The sequence below is a fragment of the Schistocerca serialis genome, chromosome 6, assembly GCF_023864345.2.
Source record: "Schistocerca serialis cubense isolate TAMUIC-IGC-003099 chromosome 6, iqSchSeri2.2, whole genome shotgun sequence".
Lineage (NCBI taxonomy): Eukaryota > Metazoa > Arthropoda > Insecta > Orthoptera > Acrididae > Schistocerca > Schistocerca serialis.
Genome location: NC_064643.1, coordinates 593,130,118 through 593,156,209, shown reverse-complemented (window position 1 = coordinate 593,156,209; position 26,092 = coordinate 593,130,118).

Genomic DNA, 26,092 nt, shown 5'->3' with positions numbered 1-26,092 from the left:
CACACCACGCAAAATCAGTAAACGAATGATTGCATGCTGTTCAAGTAAGGAAAACGTCGCCATTTTAAGTATTTAAAACAGTTCTCATTCTCGCCGATGGCGGTAAAGTTCCATCTGCCGTACGGTGGTGCCATCTCTGGGACGTATTGACAATGAAAGCGGCCTCATTTTAAAACAATGCGCATGTTTCTATCTCTTTCCAGTCCGGAGAAAAAAAAAATCGGAGACCTTAGAACTTGAATGCACCTCGTACATCTACATTTATACTCCGCAAGCCACCCAACGGTGTGTGTTGTAATCCACTTTACGTGCCACTGTCTTTACCTCTCTTTTCTGTTCCAGTCACGTATAGTTCGTGGGAAGAACGACTGCCGGACAGTCTCCGTGAGCGCTCGAATATATCTAATTTTACATTCGTGATCTCCTCGGGAGGTATAAGTAGGGGGAAGCAATATATTCGATACCTCATCCAGAAACGCACCCTCTCGAAACCTGGACAGCAAGCTACACCGGCGATGCAGAGCACCTCTCTTGCAGAGTCTGCCACTTGAGTTTGCTAAACATCTCCATAACGCAATCACGCTTACCAAATAACCCTGTGACGAAATGCGCCGCTCTTCTTTGGATCTTCTCTATCTCCTCTGTCAACCCGACCTGGTATGGATCCCACACTGATGCGCAATACTCAAGTATAGGTCGTACGAGTGGTCTGTAAGCCATTTCCTTTGTTGATGGACTACATTTTCTAAGGACTCTCCCAATGAATCTCAACCTGGCACCCGCCTTACCAACAATTAATTTTATATGATCATTCCACTCCATTCGTTCCACACGCATACTCCCAGATGTTTTACAGAAGTAACTGCTACCAGTGATGGTTCCGATATCATATAATCATACTATAAAGGATCTTTCTTTCTATGTACTCGCAATACATTACATTTGTCTATGTTAAGGGTCAGTTGCTACTCCCTGTACCAAGTGCCAATCCGCTGCAGATCTTCCTGCATTTCGCTGCAATTTTCTAATGCTGCAACTTCTCTGTATACTACAGCATCGCCCACGAAAAGCCGCATGGAACTTCTAACACTATCTACTAGGTCATTTAAATATATTGTGAAAAGCAATGGTCCCATAACACTGCCCTGTGGCACGCCAGAGGTTACTTTAACGTCTGTAGACGTCTCTCCATTGAGAACAACATGTTGTGTTCTGTTTGCTAAAAACTGTTCAATCCAGCCACACAGCTGGTCTGATATTCCGTCGGCTCTTACTTTGTTTGTCAGGCGACAGTGCGAAACTGTATCGAAGGCCTTCCGGAAGTCAAGGAAAATGGCATCTACCTGGGAGCCTGCATCTAATATGTTCTGTGTTTCATGAACAAATAAAGCGAGTTGGGTCTCACACGATCGCTGTTTCCCAAATCCTTGTTGATTCCTACAGAGCAGATTCTGGGTTTCCAGAAATGGTTCAAATGGCTTTGAGCACTATGGGACTTAACTTTTGAAGTCATCAGTCCCCTAGAACTTAGAACTAGGTAAACCTAACTAACCTAATGACATCACACACATCCATGTCCGAGGCAGGATTCGAACCTGCGACCGTAGCGGTCACGCGGTTCCAGACTGTAGCGCCTAGAACCGCTCGACCATTCCGGCCGGCTTTCCAGAAATGACATGACACGCGAGCAGAAAACATGTTCTAAAATTCTACAACAGATCGATGTCAGAGATATAGGCCTATGGCTTTGCGCATCTGCTCGACGACCCTTCTTGAAAGCTGGAACTACCTGTGCTCTTTTCCAATTATTTGGAACCTTCCGTTCCTCTAGAAACTTGCGGTACACGGCTGTTAGAAGGGGGGCAAGTTCTTTCTCGTACTCTGTGTAGAATCTAATTGGTATCCCGTCAGGTCCAGTGGACTTCCCTTTGTTGAGAGATTAACTCTCAGAGTATTACTTCCGGTGAGTGTCTCATTGCAGATTTCTTTGGGAAGACATCATCGCACAATGCCTCTGTCGTAGGGCTTCCATAGCAGCGCTGCTCAACGGTTCATTGTTGCGGCTTTAGCCAGACAGCTGCACGCCGCAGTCCAAATTCAAACTGCGCACGGGCGACCAGGCGCGGGGCGTCCTATGGCAGCCGCAAGCCACTCTCGGGCACTGGACAACGCACCTTATAATCGAGATCTCGGTTAAAATAATTCTCATCAAGAACCATTTTGCGTCTTCTATGTGACCTACTGTTTCCTTTGGACATTTTGTTGCTGCCTTACAATGCGGTATTACTTAAGACTTATATATGAAAATATGAATCATGGACGTTAATGTTGGGAAGGTAGCTTGTGTGCCTCAGTGAAGCAGATAACCAAACAGTGGGTGCAACCACACCTGACGGGTATCTGTTGAGAAGCCAGACAAATCGTCTGGCTCCTGAAGAGGGGCAACAACCTTTTCAGTAGTCGCATGGGCAACAGTCTGGATGATTGACTGATCTGGGCTTGTAACACTAACCAAAACGGCCTTGCTGTGCTGCTGGTACTGCGCACGGCTGAAAGCAAGGGAAAATTACACCCATGTCTTTTTCCGAGGGCACGCATCTACTGTATTGTTAAATGATGATGGTACCCTTTCGAAGTAGACGTTCTGGTGATAAATAAGTTCCCCATTGACATATCTGGCCGGGGACTACTCAAGAGAATGTCGTAATCAGGAAAAACAAAACCTATGTTGTGCAGATCGGAGCATGGAATGCTAGAACCCCTAATCACGCAGGTAGGTTAGAAAATTTGAAAAGGGAAGAGGACAGGTTAAGTTAGATACAAGGGGAATTAGCGAAGTTTGGTGGTGGGAGGTACAGAACTTCTGGTCATGTGAATCCAGAGTTATAAATGCAAAATCTAATAGGGGTTATGCATGAGTGGGTTTAATAAAGAATAAGAAAACAGCAACTCTAGTAAGCTACAATGAACAGCATAGTGAACGTATTATCGCAGCCATCATAGGCATGAAGCCCGCACCCATCACACAACTACAGGTATCCATACCAACTATGTCCGCAGTCGATGAAGAGACCGAAGAAATGAGTAATTATATAAAAGAAATTAGTCAGATAGTTAAGAGAGACGAAAATTTAATTGCGATGGGGGACTACTATTCGACAGTAGGGAAAGGAAGCAAGCAAAAATAGTTGGGAAATTTCGACTGGTGGCAAGGAATGAAAGAGGATGCCGCCTGATGGAATTTTTCACAGAGTATAATTTAGTCATAGCTAACACTTGGCTTAAGAACCATGAAACAAGATTATGTACTTGGAAGAGTCCTGAGGTCACCAGAAGGTTTCAGATTTTTATATAATAACAAGACAGAGGTTTCGGAACCAGATTTTAAACTGCAAGACATTTTCAGTGGCAGATGTGGAACTTGACCACAATTTATCGGTTGTGAACTATAGATTGAAACTGAATAAATTCCAAAAACGTAGGAAATTAAGGAGATGGGGCCGGGATAAGTTTAAAGTACCAGAGGTTATTGAGAGTTTCAGAGCAAACATTAGGCAACGGTTGAATAGAACAGGTGAAAGAAATACAGTAGCAGAATGGGTACCTTTGAGAGGTGGAATAGGGAGTGCAGCAGAGAATCGAAAAGAAAATTATGTCACAACCTAACTAGAAGAAGGGATCGGTTGATAGCATACAGTCTAAGACGTAATAGGATCACCAATTTAGTATAGGAAGGAAGTGTGGGAGATAATTATCCAAGAGGAAGACCAGGAGGTGAGTACAGTAATCAGATTCAGAGGAATGTATATTGCAGTAGTCATTCGGTGACGAGGGACTTGAAAGGACAGAGTAGCATGGAGAGTTGTATCAAGCCAGTCTTTCGACAGAAGACCACAACAACATGAAGAATTTCGCTATGAAGTTACTTTCCCTTTCTCTTCTTTTTCTTTTGATCTTTAGTTTTAAAAACAATAGCTAGGTAGCATGTCAATTACATAAGTGAGATTCTTTACCAGAGGTGAGGTTTGATATCAGTTTGTATAAAAAGTTGTTCTTATAAAAGTGTTAGGATGGCCACGTGGTTCACACATCTTCCTTATAGCAATTAAAGAGTTTGCGTAAGTGTGTCTATCGGATAACAGCTCAGAAAGTTGGTGATAAAATTACGAATGTCGAGTTACACGCTTGATCTTCTTTGAAAACAAAAGAAGAAAAGAGACTGACAAATAATTGGAGTATACAGTGTTACTAAAGATACACTTCTTTACATTCACACCTTGACGTTTTACCTCTATGCTGTTAGCGATCCAAGACGTTCTTACCATTGAACTTTGGTATTATGTTCGGTGGAACCCTTCAATGATGAGTGAGTATTGTTGGCTTTTGTTTAGAGACACAGCCAAGACAGCTTAAAAAAAAAAAGGAAAAAAAGGATTCTAATCACATTTTTTCAAATAAATTGATATTAAACTTCGAAATACGTTAACATTTCGAATTATGATGACTCTTTTCATGGTATACGTAACTTTTTTATAATATAATGATTGTTTTGATGTTTTTCTAAGTAATTTTCGTGTTGTATGTGTTTTTTGGTTGTATTAATGTTCATCACATACTTCAAACGAAAATGTTGCAATTTTCTTATTATTTGGCATCTGAAACATTTGACATGACAGGGAAGACTTAGTAGAGATCTGAATTTAGCATACCCGATTTAGTCACATCCATCCACGTACAGACTATACGCATAAATAAATTTTTATGTTGAACAATCATTGCGTACTGTAACATCAGTATTGATAACGAAGTAATTTTCATTAACCTTTTCAATAACTGTAAAGTAAGGAAGATATGTTGAACTTTATGGCGAGTTACAGTAACGAAAAAATGCTCCTTTAACAATAAGAACATAATATATTTTCTTTCGTTGAAATATAATGATCCAAAGAAAGTCACAGCACAGCATCACTAAAAGGTATTTCGGGACTCTCTTCATAGCAACATATTGTAACTCATATATTAGTTTTTACGCGAGCAATAATAAATCGAAGCAAGTATAGCCAACGAAATGTTGCACGCACATGATCGTCATGGAAAATGAAAATACCTTACTCCCCTGTACCTTTGATCTACCACACAAATTACTTACGAGATACCTAGTACAATTAAATAATCAACTGGAGTCATCAACTAAAATAATGAAATATCCTTATCTTATTATGAAGAAAATCAGTACATCTTACTTTCTATCATAGAATCACACACACATATATGCAACGGATCTAAACTTTACAAGAAGTCACATACATTCACAATAGGAAATGAAGTCTATTTGTAAGTTGCGGCTAGCATCCTACGTGACGTTGATTTATAGAGAGATTTCACATCTTGGTTAGAATACTAATCGCGTTCAGTAATTCCCCAACGTAATGTCTGGTTTAATTTTTAGGAAAAAGGAGGTCGTTTCGCCCAGAGGATGGAATACGACGGCAGATTAAATGGTTTGTGAGGTATGATCGGGACTACCAGTCGTTCATAATAGAGTATTGAACTTATTTTTTCTGGGGTTCATTTTACGCAAAGCATTAAAGGGCCACAAATGTTAATCTTAACTTTCTTCATGACAGATCATATGAATTACTGAACCATGAACTGAGAACTCGTTTTTGAACACAACCAAACTTCAAATGTCAATAATGGAGTGACAATCCGTTAATTTCATGTCTTTTGCTACCAGAAAGTGTCTTTTTTCAGTCTGATAGATTGAGTAAAGTAAGAAACCACCTCTCTGTGGAGCGTTATTTCACGAAAAGTTAATCGACGGCCTTCGAATTACTGCTCTTTACATATCAGCCCTGATTGTAACATGTCGTCTCCTTACAACATGGTTGCTGTCGCAACAATTTTGGCACCACTGCAGCATGGCGAAGGCTTGTGTCGTGTGTTTCAGTTTGTTTTGTTTGACTCAGATTGAGTACAATAAAGCTCGACTATCTGTTTATACAGCTTTATTTAATAGTGAATTAGAGATAACAACAAATTTAGTAAATTTAATACTCGTTGTCCACCTTCAATGATGAGTGAGTATTGTTGGTTTTTGTTTAGAGACACAGCCAAGACAGCTTACAAAAAAAAAAGGAAAAAAACATTCTAATCACATTTTTTCAAATAAATTGATATTAAACTTCGAAATACGTTAACATTTCGAATTATGATGACTCTTTTCATGGTATACGTAACTTTTTTATAATATAATGATTGTTTTGATGTTTTTCTAAGTAATTTTCGTGTTATATGTGTTTTTTGGTTGTATTAATGTTCATCACATACTTCAAACGAAAATGTTGCAATTTTCTTATTATTTGGCATCTGAAACATTTGACATGACAGGGAAGACTTAGTAGAGATCTGAATTTAGCATACCCGATTTAGTCACATCCATCCACGTACAGACTATACGCATAAATAAATTTTTATGTTGAACAATCATTGCGTACTGTAACATCAGTATTGATAACGAAGTAATTTTCATTAACCTTTTCAATAACTGTAAAGTAAGGAAGATATGTTGAACTTTATGGCGAGTTACAGTAACGAAAAAATGCTCCTTTAACAATAAGAACATAATATATTTTCTTTCGTTGAAATATAATGATCCAAAGAAAGTCACAGCACAGCATCACTAAAAGGTATTTCGGGACTCTCTTCATAGCAACATATTGTAACTCATATATTAGTTTTTACGCGAGCAATAATAAATCGAAGCAAGTATAGCCAACGAAATGTTGCACGCACATGATCGTCATGGAAAATGAAAATACCTTACTCCCCTGTACCTTTGATCTACCACACAAATTACTTACGAGATACCTAGTACAATTAAATAATCAACTGGAGTCATCAACTAAAATAATGAAATATCCTTATCTTATTATGAAGAAAATCAGTACATCTTACTTTCTATCATAGAATCACACACACATATATGCAACGGATCTAAACTTTACAAGAAGTCACATACATTCACAATAGGAAATGAAGTCTATTTGTAAGTCGCGGCTAGCATCCTACGTGACGTTGATTTATAGAGAGATTTCACATCTTGGTTAGAATACTAATCGCGTTCAGTAATTCCCCAACGTAATGTCTGGTTTAATTTTTAGGAAAAAGGAGGTCGTTTCGCCCAGAGGATGGAATACGACGGCAGATTAAATGGTTTGTGAGGTATGATCGGGACTACCAGTCGTTCATAATAGAGTATTGAACTTATTTTTTCTGGGGTTCATTTTACGCAAAGCATTAAAGGGCCACAAATGTTAATCTTAACTTTCTTCATGACAGATCATATGAATTACTGAACCATGAACTGAGAACTCGTTTTTGAACACAACCAAACTTCAAATGTCAATAATGGAGTGACAATCCGTTAATTTCATGTCTTTTGCTACCAGAAAGTGTCTTTTTTCAGTCTGATAGATTGAGTAAAGTAAGAAACCACCTCTCTGTGGAGCGTTATTTCACGAAAAGTTAATCGACGGCCTTCGAATTACTGTTCTTTACATATCAGCTCTGATTGTAACATGTCGTCTCCTTACAACATGGTTGCTGTCGCAACAATTTTGGCACCACTGCAGCATGGCGAAGGCTTGTGTCGTGTGTTTCAGTTTGTTTTGTTTGACTCAGATTGAGTACAATAAAGCTCGACTATCTGTTTATACAGCTTTATTTAATAGTGAATTAGAGATAACAACAAATTTAGTAAATTTAATACTCGTTGTCCACCTTCAATGATGAGTGAGTATTGTTGGTTTTTGTTTAGAGACACAGCCAAGACAGCTTACAAAAAAAAAGGAAAAAAACATTCTAATCACATTTTTTCAAATAAATTGATATTAAACTTCGAAATACGTTAACATTTCGAATTATGATGACTCTTTTCATGGTATATGTAAGTTTTTTATAATATAATGATTGTTTTGATGTTTTTTAAGCGTTCGAGTAATTTTCGTGTTGTATGTGTTTTTTGGTTGTATTAATGTTCATCACATACTTCAAACGAGAATGTTGTAATTTTCTTATTATTTTCCATCTGAAACATTTGACATGACAGGGAAGACTTAGTAGAGATCTGAATTTAGCATACCCGAATTAGTCACATCCATCCACGTACAGACTATATGCATAAATAAATTTTCGATTTGTCTGTAAGTTTTCAGTACCTCTGAATATTTTAATACCCCTCAAGTTCGACAGATGTTCGTATTCAATTTCTGAAATATGACAACTGCATTTGAGAAATCTTTTAAACAGCTGTACTCTGAATGAAATTTTTCCAAAAGTGCGAGAAACGTAATAAAAAACACAGATTAAGAAGTGTATTGTAACCTTTAACGCCACTCATATGAAGTCTTGGAACAGGACAAATAATAAGGTGTTGTGCTCATTGCACTTTGAATGCCAAACTACACAAAACTCCATGATTTCTCTGTATGATATTTTATTCTTCCGTCTCCCACTGTTGCTACACGGTACTTGCGTAAATTACGGGTAGGTTTCGTGACACGGTACTCAGACAAATGGAAGGCAAGCAGACGGTGGATAAATTATTAATAAGACCACTCCCGACCACAGTAAGCCTCATCTGTAGCCTCAGCGCATTCTGAGACACATTTTCTTGTAATATGTGAAACATATTCGTATGTTAGTATCTGTCAGTTCTCTCCAGCGCTTTACACAAGGATAGTAACGTACAGTACTGCTTGCAAATATATCAGAGACCAGAGCTACAACACCTGGGTATATATTTAAAGCCAAATTACAAAGTAGTTCAGAATTTCGAATAACGGACTTATACTACAGTTCCTATCATATACTGTCACCGAAGAGAAAACGTATCACCGCTTCGAGAAGCTTGCGGAAATGTGATCCTCATTCTGTTTCTAACTCAATGATGGTGATCACATTTCGAAAGCTTCTGTTATAGAAATAGCGATCATTCTGTCCAAATAAACTCTTTAGAGTGGTAAGGATAAAATATCTCTGCGCAGTGTATTGAGATTTGTTTTATGATGCCTAAGCAGTAGGTTTGTTGACTGAAATGAAAAAAATGCTTGCATGCCATATTTGACTGAGGCATTGTGCAACATGCCATGCCAATATAACAGTTCAGTGTCCGAAAATGGTGCAAAAATGATCATTATTCCATCTTTAATTATTTTAAGAAAAAGAGTATCCCATTAATGTAGCATATCTTGCCGAAGCCAAGTTTGTCTAAGGAAGAATTGCCACTACTGCTTAATTTACAGTTTAAAGGAGCTACATGAAGAACGTAAACGAAGGAATGTATAGTCTACTGACATGCTGGCACCAAATTCATTAGTCTCTTTCAGTTGCCCATCTATTGCTTCCCTACCTGGTCCCTTCAGACAAGCGGAACGTGTTATTCCTATAAGCAGGCCAGCCAAACGTTCGACGGTAAATGATGTTACCTCGTACATTTCAACGTATGGGTTGTTCGCAGACCTTAACGTACATCCCTCGCTGTTTTACTTAGCAAAAACGGAAAATGATTTACAAAAGATCCTGTAATAGAAGAAGGCCACATTATACGAGTTTGTGAATATACAGAAAAATTACTTAATCATGAAAGATTAATAATGACAGCCAAATCCAAGGAAATATGTTTAAATGTAGTCAACGGTAGTATGTGCAAATAAACGGAGAGTTATTTTTAACAATGGCATATAAATTTTCCAGTTAAGTTCGCATATTTGGAGAACACGTGCAATGTAGTTACTCAACCAAATGTTCGCAAATATAAAGTCCTGAAGCTCCAAAACTTTACAAAATCTCAAACCATGGAAATACACCTCAATGTGTGTTTAATTCACCAGAATGTTATTTAAGTCTACAAGGCACGCCAGAAACAATCACATGAAACGGCTAAATTATTACAAGTTTTCATACCCCGATATATTTCTTATATATGATGCTCAAAGGTCGTAAATTAATGTTAGCCACTGCCTCGTCTTTTCGGATACCACATACGAGATATGAAGGCAATGATTTTACTTCTGATCTTCTGCCGCTGATTGGGACTTAACTTAAGAACTTTCTAGAGGATTAGTAGCTATTATTCAGCGACGAAAGGGAGATTAGCGCACCTCGTTCTTTATTTTTCAGTACTGCCGATATTAGCTTCTAACATGCAGCTACTACATTACAATATTATTGCGGCTAATACTTCGTATTCATCAGTAAAATTTCACTAAACTATGCTTTCATAAAGTTGTGGCTAAACCCACAAATAGTAGATTTCCGAAAAGGCTTCTAGCTTATTCGACTATTGAGGCAGAACTAATCTTTGATATTGTCTGCATCTCCGCAGAGGGGATGACAATCCATGGAGTAAAAATGCTGACAGCTGCCTTGCTAAAAACCCTAAAGGGCAACGTACTTAATCTATATCGTAAGGAAAATGCCTTTTATCTACCCCTGAGGCGCTAAAATGAAACTGAGCTGTTACACTGCCGCCAAGGTAGGGTGAAATTATGCTGATAGTAGCGTTTTATCTTACATACAAAAATGTTTAATAACATTATTTGCATTCCTTTACAAAGATAACGAACTTCTAAGATGAACTGAGAATGGACTTCTCTGTGAGTTTATTTACACATTGCAATAGGTAACAAACTTTAAATTTTTATTTTTTGTTTCCACACCGAATAACCTTCTGTAAATACTTTAAAATTCTTTCAGTCAATGACAATTATTTGAGGTATTTTTGATCGAAAATTACAGAGCTTTTGAATAGTAGTTTGCAAGTACACACAATAATTTTGGTGGGTTACATGTTGGTTTGGATACATATTGAGGTGTATTTTGATGATTTAGGGATTTTGTAGGGGATTTTTAGCTTCAGGACTTCATATTTGCGAATTTGTATTGGAGTAGATACATAGCACGTGTTCTGAAAATTACGTGAAACTTGGAAGGAAAGAAATGTTACATTACACAAATATTTACATTGAAGATTGCACTAAAGCTTTCTGATAGCTATTTAGTTGCAGTACACTAAATAATCTAAATTTATATTCTCTCTCTCTCTCTCTTTCCCTTTTTGCTTCGTTCTTGATCATTGTTACAGATTAGTTAAGTTGTGCGAGATGAGTCATTGGATGTACTTGTATGCAGATACCAGGAGTGTATAGTTATAGCACAGGGCATATAAACAATGACATTTTTCAGACTGACGCATAGAGTAACAAACCCATTACATAAGTGTACACGAAGGTAAATACACATACACGCATTCATCTTCCATAAGGTGCGTGCTGGTTTGGAATCCATTCTGTTATATTTTCTTCTAGTTTTGTTGCTGAAGTTTAGCATTGCGTTCGTATTATTTACTTTGTCACTCTTTGTTTCACTATTAACAGTACGTTTACAGCATTTATTCTTGGTTTCTTGACACTGCCAGGTAACTGTGCTCAATTAACTTCATGTCGTGGGAGGACATCTTCTTCGTTCTGGAATTAGCGCTATGGCTGTGGGGAAATACTCTCCAAACTCCAACAACACAACGACATCCGGCATCGTGGTATCATCAGAGCACATGGTGGTTGACGTCGAGTGGGCAGGACAGCTTCACAATAGCAACACGCAGTGGCGGTTAGCGCTGTCAACTTGAAGGTGGCCCAGCAAACGTGGCTCACCTTTCGTACATGCAACAGATAGTTCATGTAAGCATTAACATTTCACCATTACAAATCTAGTGGTTTTTGATTTGTTCTATGGGATGCATAGCCACTGGTGTTAGGTATTTATGCAAAAACACAGTCACTAGAAGTAGAAACACAAATGAAGAATATTAACTGCAGAAAAACATGGAGAGCTTCAAGGCACGGTAATTCATCCTGCTAACGTTGTTATAGGGCGAATATATATCCAACAATACGCTATTAGAGCCTTGCAAATATATCTCCAGTGTGTTTCGGGAACGTTAATGTTATCTAGAGGTTTGATTACCGTCATGAAACGTAGATAGTTCAAAGCATCATAATGCTATTTTTAATTACTCCACGGGATCTGAGTCAACAGTTCGCCTCTCGCAGTCACTTTCAGTCGAATATTACCCCCTGACTGCGTACACACACCGTAGCCAATTCGCAGAAGAGCCAACACATAACACTTTCATACACATTGTTAAGGTTTAGCAGTCTGTGCGACACGCGGAATCACGCGTATTAGTTACATGGTAAGTGATTAAACACGTCCCCTTTGAACGCCTTCGCGAGTTCTGAGCCAAATGTGTACTTTTACAAAATCCTCAATACACAGATCCCACAATGCAAGCCACGTCGTCCAAATAAGATAAGCTTTATGCAGTTCACACTGTCTACACAATTAGCTTACAGTTAGCATATGCACGCCCTATTACGCGAGACGTAATGCGTATCTGTGACAGTAAACATCACGGCCCCCTACACAAGCTTGACGGTAGAAACATTCCGCCCATACCGCAAGCATGATGAGTTATGTGCTTACGTAACAAAAACTCAATGCTGAGAAACAAACTAATGGAAATGAACAATCAAACCAGACCAAATTATAACTTACGGCTATACCTCTTGGTATAAGGCTCCTAACGACTATCTTGGTACATGTTCACAAGTTGGACCCGGATAATCATGGCTTTTGTATTGACAATACCATCAGTCATATGCACTCTCGGCACTGCGTACATTCGTGGAAATTCAAGAAGGAATACAGAGCACAATCGTATCCATCTTGAAATCGATAGCGTACTCTTTACAAATAAAACACAGTGCAGCTGATGAGTATTTCTAACGTGTCTTAGCAAAACACGTATGTGGTAAAAAAAGGAGAAAAGAGTAATTGATCTGGATGATCATAATTGCGTGGACAACGATTGTGTGAACTTTATGTAATAAAGAGAAAACATTATGTGTCATGTTTTGTTCTTGTATAGAATTATGTACCGATTTTTTTCAAGATAATATCTGTGTCGGCGAGTACCGAAACCGCCACAGACGATACTTATTAAATATCAAACAAAAATAAGAATATATGACAAGTATAAATAGTAGTGACCGAACATTAACTTCTCTATCCTCTTCTTGGAGTTACGTGAGTAGCAAGAGCCTGTGACGTTATACTGTACGCTTGCGTAGCATTCTTTTGTCAAGATTGAGAGACGTACGCCATTACGTACTCATTGTAATGGTGTGTAATAATTTAATCTGTTTAAATGTTTTGAATAGAGTTACTTAGTGAAAACTTGCATTATGATTTGTAATAAGCTTGCCTGGTAATTTATCCCATCCTTTTAAGACGTTTTCAGCTATTTAAATATTATTCGTGGTGCAGAGAACGAACGAGCCGCTGCCGCGGCGCATTCAAACTCCATTAAATGAAACCAATCATACCGCAAAGGAGAGGACAGGTAATAGTAAACTAAAATTGTTTCTTTCAGCTCTCGGAATTACAGAGCACAGCAGCAGATTTTATTATTTGTTTTACAGGTTTACGCGGCCTGCTGATAATATATTATTAACAGTGCAAAAAGATAATTTACCTTCATAACATAAATCTTGCTGTGCGTAGTTCTGGTCTGGCAAACATTATAGTAAAAACATCTTTTTCTATGATAATAGTTTCATGTTTTCGTGTTAGTCGTGGTACTTATTGGTCTTTTACTGTTAACAAAAATCCACTGCAAAATTTTGATGTTGAACAATCATTGCGTACTGTAACATCAGTATTGATAACGAAGTAATTTTTATTAACCTTTTCAATAACTGTAAAGTAAGGAAGATATGTTGAACTTTATGGCGAGTTACAGTAACGAAAAAATGTTCCATTAATAATAAGAACATAATATATTTTGTTTCGTTGAAATATCATTATACAAAGAAAGTCACAGCACAGCAACACTAAAAAGTATTTTGGGGCTCTCTTCGTAGCAACATATATTATCTCATATACTAGTTGTTACGCGAGCAATAATAAAACGAAGCAAGTATAGCCAGCGAAATGTTGCACGCACATGATCGTCACGGAAAATGAAAATACCTTACTCCCCTGTACCTTTGATCTACCACACAAGTTACTTACGAGATACCTAGTACAATTAAATAACCAACTGGAGTCATCAACTAAAATAATGAAATATCCTTATCTTATTATGAAGAAAATCAGTACATCTTACTTTCTATCATAGAATCACACACACATATATGCAACGGATCTAAACTTTACAAGAAGTCACATACATTCGCAATAGGAAATGAAGTCTATATGTAAGCCGCGGCTAGCATCCTACGTGACGTTGATTTATAGAGAGGTTTCACATCTTGGTTAGAATACTAATCGCGTTCAGTAATTCCCCAACGTAATGACTGGTTTAATTTTTAGGAAAAAGGGGGTCGTTTCGCCCAGAGGATGGAATACGACGGCAGATTAAATGGTTTGTGAGGTATGATCAGGACTACCAGTCGTTCATAATAGAGTATTGAACTTTACTTAGGGCAGTTATTCTCTATGCTTTATCAAACAATTAAGTACCTGAAAATACTTTATTTTACATAGTCAGATTTTTTCTCGGGTTCATTTTACGTAAAGCATTAAAGGGTCACAAATGTTAATGTTAACTTTCTTCATGACAGATCATATGAATTACTGAACCATTAAATGAGAACTCGTTTTTGAACACAACCAAACTTCAAATGTCAATAATGGAGTGACAATCCGTTAATTTCATGTCTTTTGCTACCAGCAAGTGACTTTTTTCAGTCTGCTAGATTGAGTAAAGTAAGAAACCACCTCTGTGTGGAGCTTTATTTCACGAAAAGTTAATCGTCGGCCTACTAATTACTGCTCTTTACATATCAGCCCTGATTGTAGTATGTCGTGTCCTTACAACATGGTTGCTGTTGCCACCCTTAGCGATCTAACAATTTTGGCACCACTGCAGCATGACGAAGGCTTGTGTTGTGTGTTCCAGTTTGTTTTGCTTGTCTCAGATTGAGTACAATAAAGCTCGACTATCTCTTTATACAGCTTTATTTAATAGTGAATCATAGATAACAACAAATTTAGTAAATTTAATACTCGTTGTCCACCTTCAAAATATAATTTTTATTGTGAAACTGATGAAATAGATCGGAAATACATTACACTGAAAAAATACACCAGAAAGACTGATACGATAGTACAGAAGACGAGACGACACCAGAGTTATAAAAGTCAATGGGAAATTCAAAATGATGCTTTGTTAACTAGCGATCTACGGAGCAAATAGAATCGAAAATGCAAGTTTTCTTAAAATTCATTTATACCTGCTTCGTGTGGAATAGGACAGGTGAGTGGGGGGATACTTGTATTGGGTTTGATAGGGTTACGATGATTGGCTCAACTAATGGTTGGTGGTGGGTGAGAGGAAAGGTTTGTTCATGTTATTTTCAAGGTAAGCAACATAAATCTGAATACCAAATCAGAAAAACATTGGACTGGAAATTGTTGCAGCTGCACTAGCCTTGACATATTACACTGAAAAACTTAATTAGTACTATAGCAGTGTAGACTTTATTGCAAAACCGCATAAAATTGATTATGTTGATTCAAATAGAGCTTCAAGTATTCGTCTAACTAGAAACAAAATGTCATCTCTAGTTAAGATGCGCTAGAGACATACGTTATTCGGAATCCAGTAGATGATCAAAGTGCAAAAAAAATTATTTTAGTGCTTTCAAGGTGATGCTTCGAACTGGAGAATCGTAGGACTCTTTCTATTAGTGATACAACACTTTACAGCGAAAAATGGTTTCAGAATACGTTAACAGATTTTTATGAAAACAGTAATAAGTCTGGTGATTGCTAGTGTCAGTCAGTTCAAAAAGGCAATTGGAAAATACAGATTACCTTTTCGCACTATATCTGGGATAAGTGCAAACAACATAAATGCTAATTTTGCACATAACTATTCTTTATTGACAAATATGCCAGATTTGGTACCATATCTGATCAAGGGAAATTCTCATGCACACATAGCGGATAGCTGTATCAGGTGTGCCATAAGTTTTTTATCATATGACATACACAACGTAATTTTTGAAATTTATACTTACTTTTCTCACTGTGCTGTAAAAATGGAAGATTTTTAAAAAAATAAAGTAAGTTGATTTAGACTTCCTTGAAGCAAAATGCCACTTGTGAACAAGATGGTTCTCAGCTTTACTTTGTGTACATCCATTATTATTACACTGGAAGGCCAGTGGAAGTTAGTTTGCACGCTTATGAGATAACTTTCAAATGATTTTGCAGTCTTACTGATACTTAACACTGCAGATGACTTTAGTGAAATTTACTTTGATTTTTGTAGACACATATCAAATTCATTTTATCAAACTAAAATGCTTGGAGGACAACTGATAACTGGTTTTGGTGCGTAAAATGTTATTGATAACCTTAGAAACGTACTAACAAAAAGAATACAATTTCTTTGGATATGGTACATGGAAGAAAATTTATCTCTTGTCCTTACCTATGCAGAATAATAAAACTGAAAGAATTTTTTTATTATTTTTGACATAGCTTTACAGTACCATAACAAGTGGTCTGATTTTAGTGACATGAAATATTGGGTTTACTAAGAAATATAAATTTAAAAAACAATGCCGATTTTGACAATTTTATTAATATAGTGAAAAATTTAAAATTGTAAACACTCAGTTTAAAAGTCGATGACCTTTATGAAAAATGGTATTCTATTTTAAAATAGTTGTTTTGTGGTCTTCAGTCGAATGACTGGTTTGATTTAGTTGTCCATGCTATTGTATCCTGCGCAAGCCTCTCCATCTTCGAGTAATTACTGCAACCTACATTCTTCTGAAACTGCTTACTGTATTTGCCTCTTGGTCTCCAGCTACGATTTTTACCCCCATCCCCTCCTCACTCTTTCCATCCAGTATTAAATTTACGACCCCCTGCTGTCGCAATATATTTCCTTCCAATCCATCCCTTTTTCTAGCCGGATTATGCGACAAATTTCTTTTCTCACCAGTTCCATTCAGTGCCTCGACATCAGTTACGTGATCTACCGATCTAATCTTCAGAATTTTTCAGCAGCACCACATTTGAGAATCCTGTATTCTCTTCTCTAAACTGTTATCGTCCATGTTTTACTTCCGTATATGGCTACACTCCATTCAACACTTTCAGAAAGGACTTACTGACACATCTATATTCAGAGTCAATAAATTTATGTTCTTCAGAAACGTTTTTGTTGCCATTGCGAGCCTATATTTTATGTCCTCTCTACTTCGGCCATCATCAGGTATTTTTCTGCCAAATAGCAAAATTCATTTACTACTTTAAGTGTCTCATTTCCTAACCTAATTCTCTCAGCATCATCTGATTTAATTCGACTACTTTTCAGTATCCTCGTTTTGCTTTTGTTGATTTCATCTTATATCCTCGTCTCAAGACACTGTCCATTTCTTTGAACAGTTCTTCCAAGTCCTTTTCCGTCTCTGACAACATTACAAAGGCATCGGCAAACCTGAAAGTTCTCATTTCTTCTCCCTGGACTTTAATTCCTACTCCAAATTTTTCTTTTGTTTCTTCTACTGCTTGTTCAACATACGGACTGGCTAAGATCGGGGACAGGCAAACACTGTCTCACTCCCATCTCCATCATTGCTTCCATTTCAGGCCCCCGACTCGTGTAACTTCCGTCTAGTATCTGCACAGGCTGTAAATAGCCTTTTGGTCCCTGTATTTATCCCTGCCACCTGTAAAATTTGAATGAGTGTATTCCAGTGAACATTAGTAAGCCTTTCGCAAGGTCTACAAAGGCTATAAACGTAGGTTTGCCTATCCTTGACCTATTTTTTATGATAAGTCGTAGGATCAGTATTTTGTTATGGCTAGCTCTCCAAAGGATATCAGTAGTTCTAACGGAATGTTGTCTACTGCTGGGGCCTTGTTTCGCCTCGGGTCTTTCAGTGCTCTGTCAAATTCTCCACGCAGTATCACGTCTTCCGTCTCATCTGCTTCTACGTCCTCTTCCATTTCCACAATATTGCCCTCAAGTACATCTCTCTTTTATAGACCCTCTATATAAGCTTTCCAACTTTCTGTTTTCCATTCGTAGCTTAAGGCTGGTTTCTTCTCTGAGCTCTTGGTATTCATACAGGTGGTTCTCTTCTCACCAAAGGTCTCTTTAATTTTCCTGTAGGTGGCATCTATCTTTCCCCTAGTAATATATGCTTTTAAATCATTACATTTTATCTCCAACCATTCTTACTTATCCATTTTGCTCATTCTGTCATTGTTGTTCTTTAGACGTTTGTATTCTCTTTCGCCTGCTACATTTACTGTGTTTTTTTAATTTTCTCCTTTCATTAATTGAATTCAAAGTCTCATGTGTTATCCAAGTATTTCTGCTAGCGCTCGTCTTTTCACCTACTTGATCCTCTGCTGCCTTCACTATTTCACCTCTCAAAGCTACCTATTTTGCTTCTACTGTATTCCTTTCCCTGTTCTTGTTTCAAGGCTACTCTGTCTCAAACTCCCTATAACCTCTGTTTCTTTCAGTTTATCGAGGACCCGTCTCCTTAAATTCCTAATTTGCAGTTCATAACCAATAAATTGTAGTCAGACTCCACTTCTTCCCCTGGAAAAATCTTACAATTTAAAATCTGGTTCTGAAATCTCTGTCTTGCCATTATATGATAAGTTTGAAACCTCCTTGTGTCTCCAGCTCCCTTCCATGTATACAGCCTTCTTTCATGATTCTTAAACCAATGTTCTGTGCAAAATTCTACCAGGCAGCTTCCCCTTCCATTCCTTTCCTTCAGTCCATGTAGACCTACAATTTTTGCTCCTCTTTCTTTTCCTACAGTCGAATTCCAGTCCCCCATGACTATTTAATTTTCGTCTTTTAACACTACTCCTCCGCTTGTTATACCGGCATGTAGTTTAGCCTAGTGACGACAGGGTTTATTTCTGTCAAAAGGCAGCCACGTATAACACTACTGCGGTAGTAAATTTGCCAAACACGAAATAAATTTGCAGTAAATGTTACCCTCTGAGAGGAGTTTAAAAAATTGACCGAGTTTGCCTAACGGAAAATTGGTATCAAACCTTAATTTCGTAAGAATAGCTGTTGGCATTAACAGTAAGAAAGTAATTTTACAAGAAGTAACAGCAACTGATTACTGTTAAATGAAATTGTTTTACGGTCGCCAACCTAATTATTCATAATAATGTAAAAACAATATTTTAGGTGCTTATATCAATAGTGGTACAAGTCCATTACCTCCACTTTTCTGCCTATAATGCTTCTGAAATTAATGATCCAAACAAACGGAAAGAAAGCTTCATCTCCAGCAAGAATCCATAGGCTTGAATATTTCTGGTATCTCGACCACTGATTTTTCAGCGCTCGTTAAACTTTAGGACTCTGTATCTCAAAATGAACAACAATGGACTTGTTCCGCTATTGAAATAACCTTCATTTATAAAGAACCTATTTTTACTAATTCAAAACGAACTTTCTTTAAATATTGTTCTGTGAAGTGCAATGAACACACCCAAATGGACAAATTACACAGTGGTTAGCAGCAGTTGGTACTTTACCAGATAAGCAGTCACAGGAATTGCAAATAAGCCCTTTCTCTTGTTTAATTTAATCATTACTTTGGCCTTGAACTAATATGGTGTAAACTAGCTCTTCACAACCCACACAAGACCAGATTGCACATGATGACGGTGAGGTACAATTAATACACATATTTAGTATACAAAAGCAATAAGAAGACACAGTATACAAACCTCCTACCTTTACTTCTCAGTAATCACTTAAAGAGTTATTAAACAGAAACCTACTAATCTAATTTATCCTTTTTATTATGATAGAAAAGAAATGTGGTCCCTCAAACTAACCCTTTCATTGTAACAACAAATCTGTATACACAGATGGATGTGTGCGATGTCCTTAGATTAGTTAGGTTTAAGTAGTTCTAAGTGACTGATGGCCGCAGATGTTAAGTCCCATAGTGCACTTGAACCATTTTGTGAAGCACGTAGTTTTTTGTAAACTACTTTAAAGCAACAAACATTAGAACACTTTTGTTTTCCAAGTAATACTATTTCCTAAACTGATATTCAAGTTAATTTTCTAGCTAAAATTCAAAATACTCAAACATAAATTGTCTCTTTTATATGTATGAGAAAACAAGTAAATATTACCCTGCACAGTAAGAGTACTGAAGTAACTTTGTCACAATTCAATAAAATTCACTCTAAAACTGTTAATGCTTTTCATGCAAAGGACACTCTCGGATTTCATCACTTAAAGGAGAGGATCCTACTTGGATAAGTGCATAGGATGGACACTTTGTTCAAACACATTTTGAATATTAGGATTATATTTTCACCGAACCAAACACAACATTACTGGTTCATACAGTAATACAGTTCTGACATTTTGTATGTACGACGAAGGGGATGCGCAATCGTGGTGGCGAGCATGTGGCGGCTGGTGGTCGTTCTATTGAAGTAATTAGCTCTATTTACCTCTTTTTGGCGTCGTTAGTATCAGTTTTAGAACTTTTCCCAAATCGAGAGCACCATTTTACAGCCGCGTATTAAATACGAGGTGATTCCCTTCCAATTGCACTACTGTAAGTCTCACTCGGCACCTGTGATCTTTACTCGTCAGTTACTTGCTACCGACTGACTGAGCTCTCTCACTTATCGCTCAGACTGAGCGCCACATCCACCTTTTCCTAGCGCGCCAACTCACTTGCGTTGCAGAGGGGAACTACTTGAGTTTCTCTTTATAAAATACAAAGTCCCTATATATGAACCAGTTATTACATAGTTGCAAGCAAACATATTTTTAAAAATCTAATTATTTAAACATATTAAGAAGTCAACAAAAATATACATAATTAAATACCTCTTCCCTCCTCCCTCCAAATAATACAAAGAATTTAAGTTGCAAAGAGCAAACATGTCACACTACCTTTCCACTTCTTTACAGTAGATCAATGACATCACACAGTAAAGAATATACACTTGACATTATGCAGAATTAATCAGTACAAATTATTAACAATATTGATTGTATTGTTACAGTCTCTCTTAACTATCTGAATAATTTCTTGTATGTCATAATATATTTCTTCAATCTCTTCATCATCTGCGGAACTAGTTGGCACATAACCTTATACTACTGAGGTGAGTGTGGGCTTCATGTCGGTCTTGGCTGCAACAATAAAAAATTATACAAAAAAATATGTATGAATTTTTTGCAGAGTTATGTACTAGAAAAAACTGGCAACAATTATTTACAAAGAATATACTTCAACGCAGTTCTCGCGTCATTCCATTGAATGTGCCCTAGCTTCTCCTTGTACTGTTCACAAACTGCATCTGTCTCATCTTCACAGGACCCTGTTAACCTCAATACAACTCCACCTTGACTACACTCCTTTTCCACATAACTGTCAAAACATAGTATCGCATCCCTCCCAGCCACATAGGGCGCGACAAAACTCTCTCCTAAATGCCGAACGATTTCATATCTTTTCCAAAAGTCAATCCGTAATATTGTGTCAGAAGTGAAACCTTGAAGAATCACGCAGTCTACATAAAACTCATGCACCTGACACTGGAAATCAGTTCATAGCTGTTCGCTTATTTCGGTACTTTCGCCTTCATGGCACCTTTTTACAAATTTGTAAAAATTTATTTCATTTCTATTCCCTAGTCTGCCACTTCATTATTCACAGAGAGAGTTTTTCCCCGATGAACATTAAGTAGTGGTATGAAAGGAACAAAGTGTCTCTGAATTTGACAAAAAAAAATTATTTATTGGTCTTAAATATAGACTGTGAAGGTGGTGTGAAAATGTTTAGCAGTGACAGTTATTTGTTAAATATTAACAAAAAATATAAAATATATTTTTGAGCAATGTAATTAACCAATATAAATAATTATTTTGATACAATGTACATTTCTTCTGCTCTTAACAACCAATTAACTTTACTATCACGTATATTAATTGATTACATGAGGATTTTCTTCGAATGCGTCACTTTTTTCAGTCAAAACACTCCTTATATCAGCTTCCTGCTGGTGATCGATATGATCCCACCCAGTTAACTTTTCTTCGGTGGCAGTCATCGTATTAGTAAAGATATAAGGGTTTGAAGTACTGGGCTAGTGAGGGCCCCGTTTTGGTACTCATAATCTGCATCCATACCTGTGCACATTAGCTTTTGAGATACCGCCCCTTGAATGCAAAACATAGGTTCCAGCAGAAATGTCAATCACAGCGTAGTTATCCGCAAGGAAATCGACGCCGGGGATACGATTTGTTACAAAGGCTGTCAAAAATGAGAAACATATGAAACACTACTTTTTCTTCTAGTTTTATTCTGAGTGAACATCACAGCTTAACGGCCATACTACATGCGCCTGCTGCAGCGATGATTGTGTACGTGTTAACAGGTAAAGTTGGCACCACCCTTCGCTCAGAAGTTTATCTGAACGATCTGGCTGATGTCAGCACCTGAATGAATAATGGCCAAAATAGTAATTCCGAATACTTCCAGCGCAACAGCTGTATGTTCAGACAAAGCCCAAGTTTCTTGGATCTCTTGCAAGCATCTTGCATGTCAAGTAAATCGTTGTAACTTAACATATTGACAATATCTGCGACCCTCATAAACTCTTCGTTCAGAACATTGGGTCTAACATGACTGGTCGGAAGTATTTATCTGGAGCTTGGTGATCAGAAGATTTATTCAGGCCTTGCTTCTGCTCGTGGTTCATGCTATTATAATAACTGGGTTGGTAACGCCAATTCCGTTTATTATTCCGCCTTCTCCCGTTGTTTCGACTCCTAGTCTTACTGTCACCACGACACTTACCACCTTGTGGCAGTGGTGTTCCGTGATCTCTCGAATTATCACGCAGGCACCTACTAGTGTGCCTGTCCGTGAGCCCGAGATTGTTGTCGGTGATGCGCAACTAATGTTTTCAGCATTACTCCAATCTCGTCCCAGAAAATTTATCGTATCAATTGCAGACAGTCCCATAGTGCTCAGAGCCATTTGAACCATTTTTGAACCAGTGTTCTGAACTTAAAGATAGGAATCAAAGGTGCCATGAAGGCGAAAGTACCGAAATAAGCGAACAGCGATGAACTGATTTCCAGTGTCAGGTGCATGAGTTTTATGTATACTGCGTGATTCTTCAAGGTTTCACTTCTGACACAATATTACGGATTGACTTTTGGAAAAGATATGAAATCGTTCGGCATTTAGGAGAGAGTTTTGTCGCGCCCTATGTGGCTGGGAGGGAGGCGATACTATGTTTTGACAGTTATGTGGAAAAGGAGTGTAGTCAAGGTGGAATTGTATTGAGGTTAACAGGGTCCTGTGAAGATGAGACAGATGCAGTTTGTGAACAGTACAAGGAGAAGCTAGGGCACATTCAATGGAATGACGCGAGAACTGCGCTGTAGTATATTCTGAAGAAACATGCAAAGGTATTTTCATGTAACCTGTGGTCTGTACCCTTCGTTTTGTATAAATTCAATTTAAAATCGTATCGTAAATTTTCTTGTCAACTGCCACACATTGCTACTTGTGTATAACAAGAAAACACAACATGAAGTGAAAACCATACTGACAGAAGGGGTAGCAGAAGTAGTTGAACAACCTATGGTGATGCACCAAAATAAGGACGGATCGATAAGACTGGTGCCCGACTGCCAGCGGATAAACACGATAATTGAGCAATAAATGGACACACTGGAAGCTTTAGAAAAACTGCTAAAAAGTCACCGCGGGGTACGAATGTTTATATCCATTGATTTGCCGACGAGCTACTGGCAGACAGAATTATAACCAGATTGTCGCCAGTATACAACATTGTTATGTTACGGAAGTTGCTCCCATTTCTAAAAGTTACTGTTTGGTTTGAGCATATAGTCATCAGTATTCAACAGACATCTAAGATCCATCATTACGGGAGCGCTAAGGATAAAATTATGTTAGGCGTCGACGACATACTTATTACGGGAAATACATGAGGCGAACACAATGAAATTAAATTTTTGCAGTAGTTGCTGGAGGCATTTGGAAAACACGGAGTAAAGAACAAACTGGAGATGTCAAAATTTGGCAGAAATGTGGTGGAAATATATCCTGCGTAACTACAAGCGCTGGCACGACGATGACGAACGCAAGAGCAGAGAAGGCTGTGGGACGACGTCAGCCAATAACCCGCAGACAAGGACCGCACCACGACAGGAGGGGCCTCTAGCCGAAGAGAATATAAGCGCAGCTCCTGCCAACCTCAGTCGCTCAGTACGAGACCAGCAGAGTAGACCAAAACAGTACTAGACCGGCACTACGATAGTAGTTATTAGTAATCTATATCCATTTCTTACATGGTCATTATATGTAGTGAAGGCCTCTGACTTATTTGCATGTCTCCCATTACTTGCGACACGTTCTTATAAATACAGGCAGCGCCATTTGAGGCGTCATGTCACGGACTGCCCAGGCCCTCCCGCAGATGTTCGAGGCCTCCCTCGGGCATGGGTGTGTATCTTGTTCCTAGCATAAGTCAGTTTAAGTAGTTTGTACGTCTAGTGGCCGATGACCTAAGCAGTTTGGTCCCTCAGAAATTCACACACATTATAAATACAAAGTTAAGCCATGTTTAAAATTTTGAAATATTGTCAGTCTCCTTTATTGTAATTAAAACTATTAATTTGACTTTCTTGAACGGTTGTATAGCATTCCGAGAACGCAGCATCCTTTAGGCACCCTATAAGAGACGAGTGGGCAGGACCCTACAGAAATCCTGGAACACATTATATCGGCAGATGGTATCCACCTCGACCTGAAAAAATCAGAGGCCATTGGAAACTCTTCCGTATTAAGAACAAAACGACAGCCACTTACTTACCTCGGCCTCTCCAATTTTTAGAAGCACTTGATAAAGGATGTGATAGTTATACCCAATCTGTGCCACCTGACGAAGAATACGAGTTAGAAATGGACGTAAGGTGAGAAGCAAAAACTTAAGGAGTTAAAAGAAGCTTTAATAAACTCACGAATATTGTGTCATCAGTATTTGAGGAGAGGATTCTGCATCTGTACTGACGTATCAAAATCTGGCCTTAGTTTACACGTCTTTCAAAAAGAAAAACAAAATGGAGAAACAGCAATACATGTAAAATGGCATTTGGCAGCCGTGTGCTGGGCCGTGACTGAGCTAGCAGCGCTCACCATCGCCTGTGCTGTCAGTAAATTTAGATATTTTTTGACAAGGAGACAACAAAAATTACACAACTCATAAGGCGTTGTAGTTCTTAATGACCGCGAAATTGACATATGGACGACTGTAACGTTGCGGAACTTCTTACAAGAATTTAAGTTTCAAGCAGTACATATCCCCGGGGTAGTAGTATATAGTAGCAGATGCACTGTCGAGAGGACCTGCCGGTTTGACAGCAGAAAATACCAATGACATCAGGGAACCAAATTTTAGCATCCTTGTAAACGGGAAGGGTAACCTTTGAAAATTTCGTCGGAGACATGCTTGGAAACACTGGGTAGAGGTGAGACATGGACCCAGTCTCGCGTGCGGTCAAGGAGAAGTCGTAATATCGATCAGCTGCCAACATCGAACAGTTTTATAAAGTTAGGAATGACTGTTTATTCCGACGAACGAACCCAGGAGAAAGCAATAAAAAAAGAAACAATAAATACATTCATTTGATACATACACCTGAATCATGCACACTTTGGACCTCGAAAGCGTCATGCAAACATGTACAGACGATTTAGAAATGAACAAAGTGCATGCACTCCCTGTAAACCATGGAGCCTGTGTTTCCGTTAGTGTCCGAAAGACTACGAGCCATAGCTGTGACATACCTTTTCGGACATCTTCTGACCTGAAAAAGAGGCTATCGTTACACCCTTGTGATAGCAGAACTGACACCAGTTTTTGGTATTTACTCTATTGAAGAAAGCCATGG